The sequence below is a fragment of the Adiantum capillus-veneris genome, chromosome 19 (assembly GCF_014529385.1).
Source record: "Adiantum capillus-veneris isolate H3 chromosome 19, ASM1452938v2, whole genome shotgun sequence".
NCBI classification, from domain to species: Eukaryota; Viridiplantae; Streptophyta; class Polypodiopsida; order Polypodiales; family Pteridaceae; genus Adiantum; species Adiantum capillus-veneris.
Window position 1 is genome coordinate 60799082 of NC_140949.1, and position 18977 is coordinate 60818058.

At 44.7% G+C, this 18977-nt stretch overlaps 1 protein-coding gene and 1 pseudogene across 2 annotated transcripts in view; one reads left to right on the forward strand and one right to left on the reverse strand.

The window, feature by feature from the left end:
* LOC147434110 (ATP synthase epsilon chain) overlaps positions 1 to 18977 on the forward strand; it is a 54822-nt gene that overhangs the window by 17720 nt on the left and 18125 nt on the right. The window lies entirely within an intron of this gene.
* LOC147434111 (uncharacterized) lies at positions 4018 to 6226 on the reverse strand (annotated as a pseudogene).

The following is an 18977-nucleotide window of genomic DNA, read 5'->3' on the forward strand; positions in this document are numbered from 1 at the left end:
TTTAAATGTTACGGTCATGTGAAAGGCCAGTGTCACCAGCCAGTGGCAATTCCATTTTTGTTTATTTTCTCTTTCTTTGGGGAATTTCGTTTGTTTTACCTTTTGGAAACACCCCTCTAGAAATCTAACTGCCCTGCATTGCATAGCCAATGTGGAACTGTTCAAAGAGAGTCCAGGCCTGAGGGCTAAAGAGCACTAAGGTTGGACAAGGACTATGGTTAGCCAAAGTGGGGTCATTGGCCAGCCAAAGCGGAATCCTTTGTTACATAGGCTACATTTCAGTTCTGGGTGTGGCTGCAGTGTACAAAGAGGGTCAGATGACCTAGAAGAATGTAATGGCAGAAACTCCTAAATTTGAGGGACTGCTAATTTTGGACGGCAAAATGTCTTCGCGTCATTACGTGCAGTTTGACATGGGGATCATTTTGTTACTCTGTGGCCAAGTCAACAGAGGCTGCAGGTGAGATATTTTTAGACCCGAGGGTCTAAAGCGGGAAAATGCACAAATGAGTGACACTTGGCACACTGAGGCCAGTTTACTACTTAAAGAGAAGGCAAAAACGTGATTTTCAGCTGTGAGCTCGTTTTTGAGTGCTGTCACAGGTGGGAGAGCTTCAATGGAGTGCTGGCTTACCCTCTATGTACAGTGAGGTGTAGGATGTCATGACCTGCACACCTCTCACTTCTCTCTCTCCTCTATTCTTTATGGTTATGCCCTTCTAGTGGGCTCATCAGATTGACCATGTACAATCTTGTGGTTTGATGCTCTATTGTTGAGGCAAGAGCCTCCTTGAACAGGAACAAGAGTAGCTAACTGCTACTCCAAAGCAGGGAAACGAGAGGGTGATAACCTCTCAACTAAACACACAAAAATCAGCACTGTTTTATTGCTGATTTTGGGCTGTTTTGGGACTGTTTTGTGCTCGGAATCATGTAAGAATCAAGGTGCACGTAGTCCAAGGCATTGGGAATAGTGCAGGGACAGTTGACAGCTGAAATTAGGTCAAAAACAGGTCCTAACCAGAAAATACAGCGGTCTGAAATTTACTGTTTTGTAGCCGTATGGATGTCAGATGCATTGGGAACAGTGCCCAATTGTCAGAGAACACTTCTGAGAAGTGTTGGGGCTCAAAAGAAGTGAAAAACCAAAAATTCCAGTGAGCTGTAATTGCTTTTTTTGAGTTGGAATCAGAGGGTTTTTGTCAGTTGAATCAAGTTCCAGTGTTGGGAATTGTTTGGGGTCAATTTTGGAGTGGTCGTGCTGCCAAAATTTAGCCAAAACAGGTGTTGTATTGCTGGATACAGATTAGGATTCCCGGAACTCTGATTTTTGCAGGTTTGGGGCTGTTTCGATGCCCTAAATCCTTCCAGATTCAAGGGGCAACTAGTCCAAGGTGCAGGGAACAGTGCAGGGGCTACAGGGAGCTGAAAACAGAGAAAAACCAGTCAATAACCAGAAATTACAGAGGCTGGTTATGCTCTGTTTTGGTCAATTAAAGGTGGAATCGGGACAAGGATAGTGGTCTCTTAGGATTCCCTACTTGCAGACTGTTTTTGGCAGGGTTCTGCGTCGTTATGTTGCCCAAATTCCTCCAAACAGGATAGAAACTGCGGGATACAGGTTAAGAACTGCGAGATACAGGTTTAGTGCTATAAGCACTCTTTGTACTTCCTCTTGACTGTAAAAGAATAAAGAAATACCGAAAGGGGCACCTATTTAGGGGCCAATCTAGTGTCTGACTCGCATACAGATGCATTCTAGCATCTGTATCCCATTCCCCTCTCTTGTGACATTATAGCACAGGTAGAATAGACGACTAATAATGGGTGAAAGCTAAATCAAGGTTTGAAGTAAAGTCTACCGCCCTTTTTGAAGTTAACAGGCCGGTTACATGGTCAGCGTTTTGTCATATTGTTTGATTCAGGTAGTATGCATGATGTGATTGGTGCCTCTTTGTAGAGAGAGCCCGCCTAGAGGCTAGCCAGACTGAAAAAAATAGAAAGATTCTTTTATTGGCCCAAAATGCGAAAGGATGTGTTTTGTTATGTCACACAGTGGACTATTTGTCAATAGGTAAAAGCTCCTCGGGGTAAGCAACAAGGCCTCTTGCTTCCGCTGCCTATTCCCGATGGACCTTTTCAGGATATTTCCATGGATTTTGTGACTAACCTTTCACCTAGTTTGCATTCAAGGAACACTCGATGTTTGACAATTGTTGACCGTTTCAGCAAGTTTGCATGTTGATTTCTTGTAAGGTCATAGTCATCGCACAAGATGTAGAAGGGTTGTTCATAAAGCATTGGTATCCCCTCTGTGGTTTGCCAAAGTCGATTGTTTCAGATAGGGATGTTAAGTTCACGCCCAATTTTTGGTGCGCACTCTTTGAAAATTTTGGCACTAAGTTGAATTTTTCATCGGCTTTTCATCCACAGTCAGATGGTCAAAGAGAGATTTACAATTAGTTGGCTTTTGATGCTTTAAAGTCATATGTGCACGATCAACAGTCTCATTGGGAACTCTATCTCCCATTGGTTCAGGCTATTTTGAATGACTCTTTTGCCTCTGCCATTGGTTGAACTCCGTATGAGGCAGCTTTTGGCCGTTCGTTCCAGTCACTTTTGACTCGCTCGGTCAGTCAAATGCCTGATGCTAATGCTGAAAGTCCGTCGTTGGATGGGATTTCTGTGAGTGAAGCTTCGGCTAAGCAAGGCTCAGGAGTCTTACTCACAAGAGGCTAACAAGCAGGATGTTTCTATCAAGGAAGGGGATTGGGTTTATTTAAGAATCATGAAGCAACGTCTTAAGCAAGTTGGAAAGAATTATCCTAAATTGTCTTTCAGAATGTATGGTCCATTTCCTGTCATTAAAAAGATAAATGAGGTTTCTATGAAATTGCAATTGCCTAACTCATGGTCAATGCACATCGTTTTCCATGTTTCTTGGTTGAAAGTGTTTCAGGGAACACCTCCGAAGGACATTTCCCCGAAGAAGAAGAGCCCGAGATCATCGATGAAGCAGAAGTCATGGAGCCGAAGCAAGTGTTGCTGCATTGGTTTCGCCAACTTTTTGAAGTTTAAGGATCGAGGAACCCACGAGGCAGTGTGCGTCGAAGAAGAGTTTTTCAATGATTACCTAGAGTTGTTGGTAGTCTATAAGGAAGCCATGCAGCTCGATACCAGTACCTCACTTTGAAAAGGAGGGGATGTCACGTGCAAATCTAACCCTATATGCAAGTGGACAAGCTACTTCAGGTCTAGGGTTCAGGTCAGCTTAGAGAGTGTTCTGACACCTTTGTGGTCCTGTGCGCAGGCCAGCGTAACCGCGAAACGTTTCAGACCCGAAACGTTACTCCCGAAATGGGGCGTTTCACCCCGAAACGTTTCACCTTTGAGAGGAGCCTCGGTGAAACGTATGACTGAAACGCCAATTTTGGGTATATATATAGTATTATATATATACATAATAGGTGTGCACAATGCGATACACATTTGCACACATTTGTGCCAAATCTAGAATCTAGATGCTTGAGAGAGGGAGATATCATCATATATGATAATGTGATCAATATCGATTACATTACCTCTACTTTCCAAGATATAGACCGTTGCATAATTTAAACTGTAACAAACTGAAAGTGAGCAAAATGTAAACCTCAAAGCGACATAAATTACAACTTACAATGTTACAAGTTACAAGTTACAACTAGTAACTACTTGCAAAGAAGTCTCAAGATTTCTGATTCATCGAACATTACTAGTAGAACTAAACAAAACAATGGATCAGATAGTGAAGTTTGAACACAATGCACATAGAATGTCAAGCACATAAGTCAAATCTCCATGTAAATAAGATGAAATCCAAACCATAAACTTGTCGAGACTCGACAGACTACATAGCACAAGACTGTAAAGAGTCAAGATTGCAGTGATGGTGTCAAAACCCATACGGCAAACACAAAAAAAGCTGTCCCATGATAAAATGATAGAGTAGCATGACAAAATATGCAAATCTGAGCGCTAGTGAGTCGCTCCTCTAGACTCAAAAAGAGACTACTGAGATCCATCTGACTGACTCCCCTCATCACTCTCACACTCTGAAGGAGTCGAAGTAAGTCGCCTAGCAGTAGAAGTAAGCTCTGCAACACTACGTCTAGGCCTACGTGCTCGAGTAGCTCTCTCAGGACGAGCACTAGTAGTAGCAACCGTGGACTCCCCACGCCGGCGACGTGTAGTCGAACGAGTCTGTCGTGAGAACCTCATCATGTCCTCACGGATGAAATCATACACATCGTCCTCAGGTGTATGTGGCTGGAGATGTGAGATGTCGGCTGCCTCAACTAAAATCTGTCGATGATCCACTTGCTTTGGTAGCCAACTAACAGGGCCGGCACTATCCAATCCGCCCGTCTTCTCCAATACCCGAAGATTGGCATTAACAAATGCCAACCTATCAAGCTGGGGAGTATTGAGCCTACAAAAAAGTTAAGACACCACAAGTTAGGCAAAATGCATAAACTAGTCACTGCAATGAACGTATGACCAAAGTTAAATTCTCATTGAGAAGCTCACCTATTTCGATCTTTTGTATGTATGTCCCCCATTATGCTCCATAGCCTCTCCGCACCGGATGAGCTCACCTCTTGGGAGAGGACTCGCAAAGCCAAAGACTACAACATGGGTGTCAAACCCCCAAATTTTTCCCACCATGAAACTGGAAGTGCTTGGTTTTCAACATCTTTGGCAATTGCACGAGAAAAATTTCCCTTGCCACCTATATGTATAATTTCTCACAAGAATCAAGACACAATTTACAAGCTCTAAAGACTTTAGAATATGCTATTTATGATTGTGCTTTAAGACCTTATACGTATAGACTTTAGAGATCTTTACCTCTATACTCCAAAAGATCCTCTTCTAGTCGATTTTGCGCATGACCATTGTTTCGATAGATTCTCTCCACATATTCATTCCATCCGGTCAAAAGCACCCGATCGGATCTCTGAGTCTCACTTCTCCAAGCCGGATGTAGCATGTGGGCTACACAATGTATAGGACGGCGAAACCAATTCCATCATACATCAAATATGTTAAGCATGATGCTTACTCTACATGTCACAAGTTCACATAATCCCGTGTGAACTACGATATGTGTAATCATGTAATGCCATAAGAGTTAAGACTTGAAAGAAAGATAAATATTTCAAAAACCTTACCTGTCCGAGCTCAATGACGTGCAATCAAGTATGGCTACCCTCAACTTTGTCATGAACTCGTAGAGGAGACCGAGGGTGGATCCCTCACTATCACACCAGCGTAAAACGCTAACTATCGGCTGAAGAGCTGCTTGAAGGCCATCAATCTCCCTCCAAAACGTGTTGTTGCAAATCACCCCATCAAAGATCGCCACGGCAGTACGAGTGGTGGAGTCTGGCCAATTTAACCACCTTTCATCTACCACCATACGACGCAAGTCATCTTTGCATTTCATCAAGTTGTACATAAAACAATGGGCATTCAAAGAATAGGAAACCTTTGAGAAGCTCACCGGCACAAGACAATAAAGATGTAGCAAAATCGGGTCTTTGCCGGCTTCTTGAGAGCCCATTTGCAATGGGCAGTGAACAACCCTAGAGCAAATGATTTTCGATGAATGAAGTTGATAAGTTGTAGAGCTTCATCAACTAGTGTAGTCACCCATGGTAGTGCACCAATATCTTCCATCATAAGATCAATGGAGTGTGCTGCACAAGGACTCCATACTATGTGTGGATATGCAGCTTCGACCATTTCGCCCATAAGCTTGCAATTGCTTGCATTGTCTGTCACCACTTGCACCACATGTTATGGCCCAACCTCCTCGATAGCATCTCGAATGTGCTAAAAAATAAGCTCTCCTGCACATTTGGGATTCGAATCTTGTAAGTTGTAACTTGTAAGAAACACTTCACTTTGATTTCCAAGAGACAAGAAATAAGGATAAGAAACATACCAGTGATTCGTATGCTAGCTCCTGACACGTTGTGCGTTACACAGTAGTTGAGGGAAAAGGTTATGATTGAATGCCACTGTCCACCTTTTACGGGTCACCGCGGCATTGCCACCACCATGAAAGGGGTAGAGAGATATTTCTTTTGGCCGTGACTCAAAAAGGACGTGGAAGAGTTGTGCGCAGTATGCCAGAAGGTCAAGTTTGACAGGCACAGGGATTGTTATACCCTTTACACATACCCACCCGCCCCCGGGAAAATATTGAATGGATTTCATTTTTTTGAGCTCCCGAGAACACCGAATGATCACGATGATTTTCCGATTACATGGCAGTTTGAGATGATTGTCTCCGACAGAGACCCCAGATTTATGAGTTTGTTTTGGAAGGCAATTTGGGAGAACATTGGCACGCAGTTGTAGTTCTCGTCATCGTTCCGCTTGTAGACTGACGGGCAATTTGAGATTGCCAATTCAGTGATTTTAGATTTATTGAAGTCTTGTATCTCGGATCAGTAGACTCAATGGGAATAGAAGCTATCTTTGGTGGAATTTGCCTACAGTAACACGATACACTCTTCGACAGGGAAGACGCCATGTGAGATTGTTGAAAGTGCTGCGAAGGTTCCATCCTTCCTGAGCACGAAAGATTAGATATTGGAAGCGGATGAATATTCGTGAGATTTGGATACGGCTTTTGCCAAGGTTCGCGAGACTTTGCAGAAGTCTCAAGAACGACAGAAAAAGGCAGCGGATCGCCATCGTCGCGACTTGAAATTGAAGGAGGATGATTGGGTGCTCTTTACTTTTGAGAAGGCACGCCTAAGAAAGAAAAAGGGAAAGGAGAGGCTTTTTCCTTAGTATGTGATACTACGGACCTTTCCAGATTACTGAAAAGATAAATGATGTCTCCTTCCGATTGAAACTGCCAGATACTTGGAGGATTCACAATGCATTGCATGTGAGTCTCTTGAACTCTGTTAAGGGTGATGTGCCTGATGATGGGGAGCCTGATGAGCAACCCGCAGTGGAAGAAAACGAGGAGATCCTTGTTCCTGAACAGATTTTGGCACATAATGATACGAAGAAAGGTAAAGTCCGAAGGCGGTTCTTGGTTTAGTTCAAGAACTTTCCTGCATTTGATGCGAAGTGGATGGAGGAGGAGGACCTAGCAGATACTCCTCGGATTCTGAAACTTTACCTCGATGTTTTGGTTTAGCATAGTCTACTCCAAACGGAACCCAGAAACTCAGCTTGGCCGAAGATCTGGTGCAGTGTCAACAGATGCCTTGATTTTGATACTAAAGTCACTGATGTCTCTTTGAGCTTCAGGGATACTGAGAGCTGACAGTATTCTGTTGGATGACTTTATGAAATGGAATTCGTGATTATGATACTGATTTGTTCTTGACTTCTTGTGAGTGCAGGAACTGATAGACGAAATGGCTGTCCATTTCATGATTATGATACTGATTTGTTCTTGACTTCTTGTGAGTGCAGGAACTGATAGACGAAATGGCTGCAGCATTTTGGTCTGATTGATCTCGAATAGACATGGTTGCAATAGGGGTTAGTCAATCGGACATCGATGAGGTCCCGATTGGACCTAGATGTGATTGCTAGCTACATTGCCGATAAATCATGGTCTAAGATCCGAATGAATGTTAATTGTCATGTGATGTCTTGTGATGTCGTGTGATGTGACTGTCGATTTTGTACATGTGCTAGATGTGTGTTCCTAGTACGTAGGTACTAACAGTCAGTGTTTGCTAAGACGGTTTATGGCTTTTGTCGGTTTTGCAGGCGTAATCGCGGTCGATTACAATGCTTTCAAGAGGGGCGTATGTCACAAAGTGATGACGTGGCGGACAACAGAAACCCTAATTTCTGCCAGAAACCCTAAAAATTCCTGCAAACCCTAATATCTGCCAAAAACCCTACTTTCCGGAAATCGCGGAGGTGAAAAAAGCTTTTTTTTTTTTTTTTTTTTTTGGGGGATATTTTCGAGCGACGCAAATCTCAGCTTTTGGCCAAAAAGGCATAATTGCTTTTTGTTGCTCTCATTGAGAGAGAGAGAGAGAATTTGCTTTTGCTTTCAGAAGCTCTCTGTGAGAGAGGGAAAAGAGCTTTTGCTTTCAAGCTTTTGGGGCTGTGCTTTTCGGCATCCCTTGTAACCTTTAAATAAGTGGTGAGGGTCTCACTTCTCAGAGCATTTGGACGGAGAGTCTGAGAGTGAAACCCTAACTGCTCTCTTGTACTTTGATGATTGATTAATACAAAAAGAAATACCGAAAGGAGCGCCAATCTTTGGGGCCAATATCTCTAGGCATGGAACTCCGCCGGGCCAGTGCAAATCTATTGTGATCTGTGAATTGTTTTGAAGTGGTTATTTGGTGCTGTCGCGGTTGATTCTTGACTTGGAGTGTCCAAGTCTGTTGCATTACCACCTCGATAGACTACCCATTTACCTTGTTTACGAGCTTCGTGCATCTTCTTGAGTTCACTGGCTTTGGCCTTGAGCTGATTTGGAGTAAATTCTTTGGTGATCCAAAGCTGTTTTCCCTTCATGAGATGACACTGGCATAGTAGCTTCCATCGCTCTTCTTTGTCCTTGAGAGTAAGGATACAATGCTCGGGTGGCACATTCTTGTGTGTGATTAATTTAGGAGACGGGTTGGAGTATGTCGTTGAGCTTGGCATTACTTCCTCAAGAGTGTCCTTGTCTGTGCACCATGGTGAGTGGAGTCCCCCAATCCGGACCTTGAGGCCAGTAGATTCTTGTAGTGGGTTTTCTTGTAAGGCAGCTTGAATTTTGCTGTCGATCTTTTTATGTGTTGCTTGTTAACTTCTTTCTGAACTGCTTCGACAGTCTCGGTAAGAGAGGTTTTGTCACAAAGTGATGACGTGTGTGCCGGGGAGTCAAAACCATGATTGTTGCTCAAAACCCTAATTCTGCAAACCCTAACCCTAAAACGTGCAAACCCTTAAATCTGCCAAAAACCCTAACCCTAACCCTAAAAACTGTCATAAACCTTGACCCTAGCAGCAGGCTGAAAATCAATGAAATGCATTGACATGTTGACGTGGCATCGTGTCACCAGGAGGTGTATTTTTCCTGTTGCCTTCTGTAAATAAGTACTAGATATGTTTTATTTATTTTATTTTTACTTGTTTTCCTCGGAACCTTTGAAAAGGTGCAAGTGGACATTGCATGGCCAATGTGAAACGGTTGCGGCCGAATAGGTTTCTCACAGCGAGAGTCTGGGTCGGTCAGTCTGGGATTGGTCGGGCCAGTTAGCACTGAATTCTGATGAGTATGGAAGCGTGTGTGCGCCAAATGAAGTCTGGGCCACTCGAAAAGTCACTTATAACTTTATAAGTCAGTGGGAACTAGGGAATTAACTCAAAGGGGCAAACTGGACACTTGGCAGTTGTAGAGCCATCTGCAGGACACCTCAGCTGGAGGAGGCGCCCAAGAGAGAGAGGGGGCTGATTTTTGAACACAAGTGACCTACTGTGTGTGTGTGAGTAGTGGGTGCAGGTCTACAGCTTTAATGGAAAGCTTGCCTTCTCCTCCGTCTCATGTAGCGCGATGACTTGCTCTCATTCATCTCTCCCCTTTGGCACATATGGTAATGCCCCACTAGTTGGACTACTCAGATGAACATGTACAGTTCTGCGGGTTTATGCGCGTTTGCCAAGGCAAGAGCCTTCTGAATAGGAACCGGATTAGCTAATTGCTAATCCCCCACAGGTACGCACAGTTCCATCGCGAAAGATTGCGAGTTCGGAGAGTTTTCTCGCGTGAAAACTCGTCCAATTCACAAGGGTCCCATTGCGTGCGGGAGCCCTTAGGACACGCGTAGGCGTGTTCGCTCCGCTAAAAACGATCCGAAACAACGAATTACAGCCTGGTGTATTTTTCTGCAGGCTTAGGGTTTCGCACCTAAACTGCAAGGGAACACCGGGGGAGCCTCGTGAGAGCCTTGGGATGCGTGTACAGCATAGTTACCCGGAACGCGGAACGGGAATGGCGACGGGATCCCCACGGAAAGGGGGAACGGCTAGGGGTTCGGAACGAGAACGGCGCGGAACGGGAGGTATAAAAAACACCCAAATAGTGCATTTTTTAGCTTCTTGTGTTTAAATACAAGGAGTATTAGAGTGCTTTGACTCTAATACTCACAAAAAACTCGTTTTGAAGACCATTCAATCTTGCTATGACTAGATGATGAGAGAGAGAGAGAGAGAGAGAGAGAGAGAGAGGGAGAGATTTGAGAGAGTGGGAGGGAGAGGAAGAGAGCTTGAAGGCTTAAAGCCTTGAGCCTTGAGAGAGTGAGTCTTGAGAGGGAGAGATCTTGAGAGTGTGAGAGGGAGAGAGCTTGAGCCTTGAGGATTAGCTTGTGGAGAGAAAGGGGGAGGGTGGTGCATTTTATGAGTCCTTGAGGCCTTGCACACTTTAAAAAGAAGCCCAAACATTTACTTCAATTTTTTCAATTTTTGCCAAATTTGTTTGTAGCCGTTGGCCGTTCCAGGGGCATTCCGGAACGTTTTGGGGGCGTTCGGAATGTTCCGGAACGGCCGTTCCGGTTTGCACTGGCCACCCGGAACGTCAAACGTTTCCGGACGTTTCGGAACGTTCGGGAAGGGAACTGCCCCCCCGGAATGCCGGAACGGGGGCTAGGGGGCGTCCCCCGGTAACTATGGTGTACAGGCTTTTGGGCATCCGGCAGTGAAAAACAGGGAATTACAGCCCGCTGAATTTCTGTGACAGCTCACTAGAAAGCTTCCAAATAGCGAGGGAATCTGTCTAGGAGATAGCGAGGGAATCCGTCCTAGACAGGTGCTTTTGACCTACAGGGGTTTTTGCGCGGTTATGCTACCAAAATCAGGTCGAAAACCTGCGTTTTCAGCCCTCGCCGGGTTTGGACAGCTTTGTGAAAGCTTGTGGGAAGTGGTCGGATCGTCTACCTTAATATGAATAAAGAAATACCGAAAGGGGCACCAGTCTTTGGGGCCTATAGGGTGTCGGTCTCGTGTGCGCGCTGGATGCAACCGTGTTCTCTTTCCTTCTCAGTGCTCTGTGTAAAGTTAATAGGTAATTGAAATAGTACCGCCCTCTACGTTGTACAGGCCGGTTATATGGTTCCATCGACGTGATAGTCACTTTTTCTTCAAAAAGTGCTGCGTGGATTGTTGTGGGTGAAAGCAACACAGAGCTTGTCGATATGGCAGAGAAGAGAGACCAAGTACCTGAAGAGGGCTCTTCCTCACATGGCACGGAGAAAGTTCCTTCAACTCTTCAAGAAGAGGACAGGTTGTTTAGACCTTAACTGCGTTGCTGCATGGACATGTTTCAGCAGTTGGCTAACAACCCAAGGATGCAGGAGTTCTTACAGGCTCTGACACAAGGTTTTCAGCCTCCTACACAGGGCATGATTGAGCTGTTGCAGGAAAAGGAGATTTCCAATGCGCAGAAGACTCATGATGCTCGAGGGAAAGCCCATGTGGTTGAGCAACTAGCGGTGTCCAGTGATCCAAAGCAACTTGCTTTAGCTGGACAGGAACCGTTTGTGAATGGTCAAGGGAGTAATGAACACGCTATGCGTCAGACCCTTCCATTACCTAATACTTATCCTGGTTATTTTGGAGGTGGTTCAGTGTTTCAAGCTATGGTTGGACCTTCCACAGGTTATATGCCAGGGAATGTGTTCGAGACAATGGAAACAGGCATGGGTAACCCTATGTATGCGAACATGGGTGTCCAACCAGGTTTTTAGGGTGCCTACGGCCAGTTTCGAGTGCCTGGAACACAATTTGGTATGGCTGGTTTTTCGCAGCCATACGTACCAAATGTAGATACCACAGGTAAAACAGTTGATGCGAGGGCTGGAATGAACACTCATGGAGCACCATTGTTACAGGCACCTGTTTATGATAATGTGGCTCCTTTGAGTAAGCTAAAGGATTACAAGGAAGGTGGGCAAGGAGTGAAGTTTGAAACTTTCAGAGGAATTGAGGATCAATTGAAGGCTTTGACCTTCATACAGCAGTTCGATGCAGCTTATGCTGGAGGAAACTTCACGGAATCTTCAAAGATACGCAAGGCTGCCACTTTCTTGAAAGGGAATGCGCTTCAAGAGTGGACCGCATTGTTGAACCAGGGTCAAGCCCCAACAACGTGGGTCCAATTCAAACAGCTTTTTGCGCCTACATGGTTGACAAACACTTTCGAAGTGGATGTGAAGACAGAATGGCACGAGTTGAATGCTAAACAATGTGCGAATCTGGAAGAGTACAATAAAGAATTTTGGGCCGCATTGTTGCCAGTCACCTCTTACAGGTTTGTGCCATTGTCAGAACAAATTGAGAAGTACTGTTGCGGATTGCCCAAGAAAATCCGGGACTATTGCACAAAGACTACTGTCATGAATATGTTTCAGTTGATAGAGAATGCAAGAGTGGTCAGCAATCTGTGGAAGGGAGATTCCGATGGATTTAATAGCCACAAGAAAGGGTCCCTGGGCAAACAGTTTTCAGCCAAGGACAATGTTGCAGCAAAGCCTTCTGAGCCTCCTACAAAGAAGCCTTCCACTGAAGAAGGTGATACGTCCAAGAAGCAGTCTAAGTCTTCTTCGGGACCAGGACAAGGACAAAAAAGGCATTTTTGTGGCAAAACTTTTGAAGAACGGAAAGCTCTTAGGGAGGCCAAGAAATGCTATATTTGTGAACAGGAAGGACATTTTGCAAATGAATGCCCACAGAAGAAGTCACAGGATAAGGATGACAAGTCAGACCATAAAGGGAAGAAGCCAAAGCCAAGTGCAGGACTTGTTCCAGATTTGGTTGGAGACCAGCCAAACACAGATGCCACAGAGCTGTGCAGAGCTTGGGGCAAAGTTAGAGACCAGACAGTGCTGGTTTTCTTTGATCCAGGAGCCCGTGCGAATTTCATATCACCAAAATTGGCATCAAAGTTGGGCATTCGTGCAAAAAAGATGGGTATGACAGGGGAAGCAGGTTTGGCATGCCCAGGTCATTCAGAGCTCGTTACTCCCATTTTGGGGAAGCTTCGTCTGCACATTCAGAGCTATGTGGATGCGGAAGAATTTCATATTATGCCACTTGAGGGTTGTGATGTGTTACTGGGTATCCCATGGTGTTACAGGTTGCATGCTATGGTGGATACTTACAACAAAAAGATTACCCTTGTACATAGAGGAAAGACTCATGTCCTTGATGTAAAGCTTAAAGGCGAGTCTGTTCCAGTTGTTTCTGCTTCTGCTATTTCATCTGTAATAAAGAATCATCTTTCTGCGTACTTGATCTTTGCAAAAGAAGTACCTCAAGTTGTATCTAATTTGTCTACCTTAGATAAAGACAGGTCAACTTTTTTGAGTGGTTTGAGTGATTGTTTTTCGGACTCTTTGCCATGGGAGTTACCTCCTGAGAGACTTGAGGATCATACTATAGATCTTGTGCCACGTTCTAGTCCACCGAATAGACCACCATACAGGGTTAGTGCAGCCGAGCAGAAAGAGATTATGAGTCAGGTCAACGAGCTTTTACAGAAGGGGCTGATTCGGCCCAGTTCATCCCCTTTTTGTTTGCCTGTACTCTTAGTGCAGAAGAAGGATGGTTCATGGCGCATGTGCATTGACTATCGTGCCTTGAATAAGAATACTATCAAGAACAGGTTCCCCATACCGAGGATAGATGACATTCTTGATCGGCTTGAGGGAGCGTCATTGTTTACAAGAATAGACCTAAAGAGTGGGTACCATCAGATACGCATTAGGCTAGAAGATGTCCATAAGACTCCGTTCAGGACAACATTTGGTCTCTATGAGTTTCTTGTCATGCCATTTGGTCTCACAAATGCTCCTGCCACGTTTAATAGAATGATGGACAGAATTTTTAAACCACATAGAAACTTCGTGGGTACCTTCTTTGACGACATGATTGTCTATTCGAAGTCTGAAGAGGAGCATAGGGATCACTTGACTGCAGTTTTCAATGAGTTACGTAAGAACAGGCTACTCATTAATGCGAAGAAGAGTGAATTCTTTCTGCAAGAGATTCACTTCCTTGGGCACATTGTTTCAAAGGATGGGGTACCCATGGATCTCGCTGAAGTGGAAGCAATTAGGTCATGGCCAGACTTGAAGTCCGTACATGACATTCAAAGCTTTCTAGGCTTATGTTCCTACTACAGGAGGTTCATCCGAAATTTTGCTGAGATTGCTTCTCCACTCCATGCACTGCAAGGAAAAGGAGTTACTTTCAACTGGACAGCCAAGGAAATTTTAGCGTTCAAACACTTGAAAGAGAAGCTGACTTCAGATCCGGTAATCATTTTGCCAGATCTTTCAAAACCTTTTGTGGTTCAGTGTGATGCGTGTGGCCATAGTCTTGGTGCAATTCTAATGCAGAATGGCCGAGTAGTCGCATATGAGAGCAGAATTCTTTTGAGGACTGAAAGAAACTTGCAAGTCTATGAGAAAGAATTGCTGGCAGTAATTCATGCTCTCACTAGTTGGAAACACTATCTGCTAGGGGCTGATTTTGTTGTCCAAACGGATCATCAAACCTTGCGATATTTTCTCACACAGACGAAGTTGTCTGAGAAGTACATGCGATGGGCAAACATCTTGTCAATGTTCCATTTTCAGATTGTGCATGTGCAAGGGAAAAAGAACGTGGTGGCTGATGCGTTGTCACGAAAGCCCCAAATCTCAGAAGTGTCAATTCCGTACCATTGTGAACTAGAGGAAATGAAGACACAATATGCTGAAGATTCAGATTTTGCAAGGATCTATGACCAGCTTGTTGATGGGCAACATCATGAGCACTATATGCTTAACAATGACTTTCTCATGATGCATGGAAAGTTATGCGTTACTAAACAGTTACGGCCAAATATTTTGACGGAAAGTCATGCTCCACCTTATGCTGGGCATCGTGGAATTGATGCGACAGTGAAAGGGGTTGAGGCATTCTTCTATTGGCCAGCTTTGCGTCAAGATGTTGACACATTTGTAAGATCATGCTCAGTATGCCAAAAAGTCAAATTTGACAGACAAAAGCAACCGGGATTGTTGCAGCCATTGCCGATCCAAGATAGGCCATGGGAAAGCATAGCAATGGACTTTATCTTTGATCTTCCAAGGACGCAAACAGGCAATGATGGGATTTGGACTATCATTTGTAGGTTGAGTAAGCAAGCCCATTTCATTCTTGTGAGGAAGAAGATAAAGCCAGAACACATGGTCAAGATATTCATGAGCAATATCTTTAAATATCACGAGATGCCTCGGTCAATTGTCAGTGAGACAGGGATCCACGTATGACGAGTCTTTTCTGGAAGGCATTGTTTGAGAACATGGGCACTACGCGAAAGTTCTCTTCTTCGTTTCATCCGCAAACTGATGGACAGTCAGAAGAGGCAAATTCTATTGTTTTGGACCTGCTCAAATGTTATGTGTCAGAGCACAAGGCAATTTGGGAACACCATCTTCCATTGGTTGAATATGCTTACAATAACACTGTGCATACGTCAACAGGTAAGGCACCATTTGAGATAGTGGAAGGAGGGAAGACAGTCCCGCCCATTATGCAGACTAAGGACAAGATTTTTTAGGCAGACAAGTATATGCAAGATATGGATGAAACCTACAGAAAGATAAAGATTGCTCTTGAGAAGACTCAGGCTAAGCAAAAGAAAGCTGCTGATCGTCACCGTCGTGCACTTGTATTTTCACTTGGTGATTGGGTGCTTTTGCGCTTTGAGAAGGCCAGGTTAAGGAAAAGGAAAGGCAAGGAACGCTTGTTTCCTAAGCTCAATATGCGATATTATGGTCCTTTTCAGATTTCAGAAAAGACCAACGATGTAGCTTACAGGTTGAAGCTACCCGAAGGTTGGAAAATACATAATGCTTTTCATGTCAGCCTTCTAAGACCCTTTGTTGGTGATGTGCCAAAGAATATGCTTGATGAGGAACAACCCGAAGTGGAAGAATTGGATGAAATCCTTGTTCCTGAACAAATATTGACACATAAAGAAAGAAAGGTTAGAGGAAAGGTTGCAAGACGCTATTTGGTGAAGTTCAAGAACTATCCATCGTTGGATGCCAAATGGATGGAAGAGTCTGAATTGCTTGATTCACCTCAGCTATTGCAATTGTATCTTGAAGCCTTTCAGATGGAACCCACAGTGACTTGATGTAGCCTTTTTGGAGCAAGGGAAGAGCATGGTTCATGATGCTCAAGAGAGTAGTTAAGCAATTGTATCTACTCTTTCCATACAGAATTTAGCTAGACAAGTTTGTGCTTCAGACTACACTAGAAGGCTTTTATGCTTGATATATGTGTCGTAGCCAGGTTGGTGGGATTGTTTAATCGTCCAACGCTACATTTCCGGAAGCATGTATATCTTGGATTCCCATCATAGAATATATGTGATATCAACAGATACTGCATGTGTTATTGGCCTGCAAGCGAGGTCACTTGCAGTATTTCAAGGGTGGGGTGTGTCACCAGGAGGTGTATTTTTCCTGTTGCCTTCCGTAAATAAGTACTAGATATTTTTTATTTATTTTATTTTTACTTGTTTTCCCCGGAACCTTTGAAAAGGTGCAAGTGGACATTGCATGGCCAGTGTGAAACGACTGCGGCCGAATAGGTTTCTCACAGCGGAAGTCTGGGTCGGTCAGTCTGGGACTGGTCGGGCCAGTTAGCACTGAATTCTGATGAGTATGGAAGCCTGCGTGCGCCAAATGAAGTCTGGGCCACTCGAAAAGTCACTTATAACTTTATAAGTCAGTGGGAACTATGGAATGAACTCAAAGAGACAAACTGGACACTTGGCAGTTGTAGAGCCATCTGCAGGACACCTCAGCTGGAGGAGGCGCCCAGGAGAGACTGGGGGCTTATTTTTGAACACAAGTGACCTACTGTGTGTGTGTGAGTAGTGGGTGCAGGTCTACAGCTTTAATGGAAAGCTTGCCTTCTCCTCTGTCTCATGTAGCGCGATGACTTGCTCTCGTGCATCTCTCTCTCCCCTTTGGCACATATGGTAATGCCCCACTAGTTGGGCTACTCAGTTGAACATGTACAGTTCTGCGGGTTTATGCGCGTTTGCCAAGGCAAGAGCGTTCTGAACAGGAACCGGATTAGCTAATTGCTAATCCCCCACAGGTATGCATAGTTCCATCCCGTAAGATTGAGAGTTCGGAGAGTTTTCTCGCGTGAAAACTCGTCCAATTCACAGGGGAATTGTCCCATTCCGTGCGGGAGCCCTTGGGACACGCGTAGGCGTGTTCGCTCCGCTAAAAAGGATCCGAAACAGCGAATTACAGCCTGGTGTGTTTTTCTGCAGGTTTAGGGTTTCGCACCTAAACTGCAAGGGAACACCGGGGGAGCCTCGTGAGAGCCTTGGGATGCGTGTACAGGCTTTTGGGCACCCGGCAGTGTAAAACAGGGAATTACAGCCCGCTGAATTTCTGTGACAGCTCACCAGAAAGCTTCCAGATAGCGAGGGAATCTGTCTAGGAGATAGCGTGGGAATCCGTCCTAGACGGGTGCTTTTGACCTACAGGGGTTTTTGCGTCGTTGTGCTGCCAAAATCAGGTCGAAAACCTGCGTTTTCAGCCCTCGCCAGGTTTGGACAGCTTTGTGAAAGCTTGTGCGAAGTGGTCGGATCGTCTACCTTAATTTGAATAAAGAAATACCGAAAGGGGCGCCAGTCTTTGGGACCTACAGGGTGTCGGTCTCCTGCGCGCAGTGACATTCTAGTCGTTGGATGGAACTGTGTTCTCTTTCCTTCTCAGTGCTCTGTGTAAAGTTAATAGGTAATTGAAATAGTACCGCCCTCTACGTTGTACAGGCCGGTTATACATCGTAGGACAGGGCCCGAAAACTGTGCTGGCTGAATTTGCGGCAGATTTTTCCAGCTTTTGCTTTATTTTCCTACGCATGGGAGATAGAGAGAGAGCACTATTGCTTTATTTTATTAAAAGCTCAAGAGAGCTTTTGTGAGATAGAGAGAGAACACTTTGCTTTTGATTGGAAGCTTTTGGGGCTCTGCTTTTGGCATCCCTTGTAATCTTTAAATAAGCGGTTTGGGCACACACTCTGCAGAGCATCTGGAGGCAGAGTCTGAGAGTGAAACCCTAACCGCTCTCTTGTACTGTGAACATTTATTAATACATAAAGAAATACCGAAAGGGGCGCCAGTCTCTGGGGCCAATATCTCTAGGCACGGAACTCCGCCGGGCCAGTACAAATCTATTGTGAATTGTAAACTGTTTTGAAGTGGTTATTTGTTGCTGTCGCGATTGATTCTTGACTTGGAGTGTCTAAGTCTGTTACAGTGGTATCAGAGCACGGTGGATTTCTCTTCTACGGGAAATCCGATACCCAATTTTTTCTTCCGCGGCACCTATGGCTTCATGCAAGGATTAGTCAACTTCCTCTGCATCCGAAGATGCGGGTAGGGATGACAATGAAGATTCCGGTAGAGAGTATGGCCCGCCTCGGCCTACTCTGGCGGAGCAAAGAGAGATGAAGCGTCGTCAATTGATCGGCAATGCAACAAAGATGATGCTCAGTTTTGTGAAGGATCCGAAATTGGCCTAATATATGAGCGAGACTTCTTTGTAGCAGAAAATATAAGCGGCCTGTACAACGTAGAGGGTGGCACTATTTTGATTACCTGTTAAATTTACACAGAGCACTGAGAAGGGAAGAGAACACAGATGCGTCGAGCGACTAGAATGTCACTGCGCATACGAGACCGACACCCTGTAGGCCCCAAAGACTGGCGTCCCTTTCGGTATTTCTTTATTGAAATTAAGGTAGACGATCCGACCACTTAGCACAAGCTTTCACATAGCTGGCCAAACTTGGCGAGGGCTGAAAACGCAGGTTTTCGACCTGATTTTGGCAGCATAACAGCTCAAAAACCTCCTGTAGGTCAAAATCACCTGTTCAGG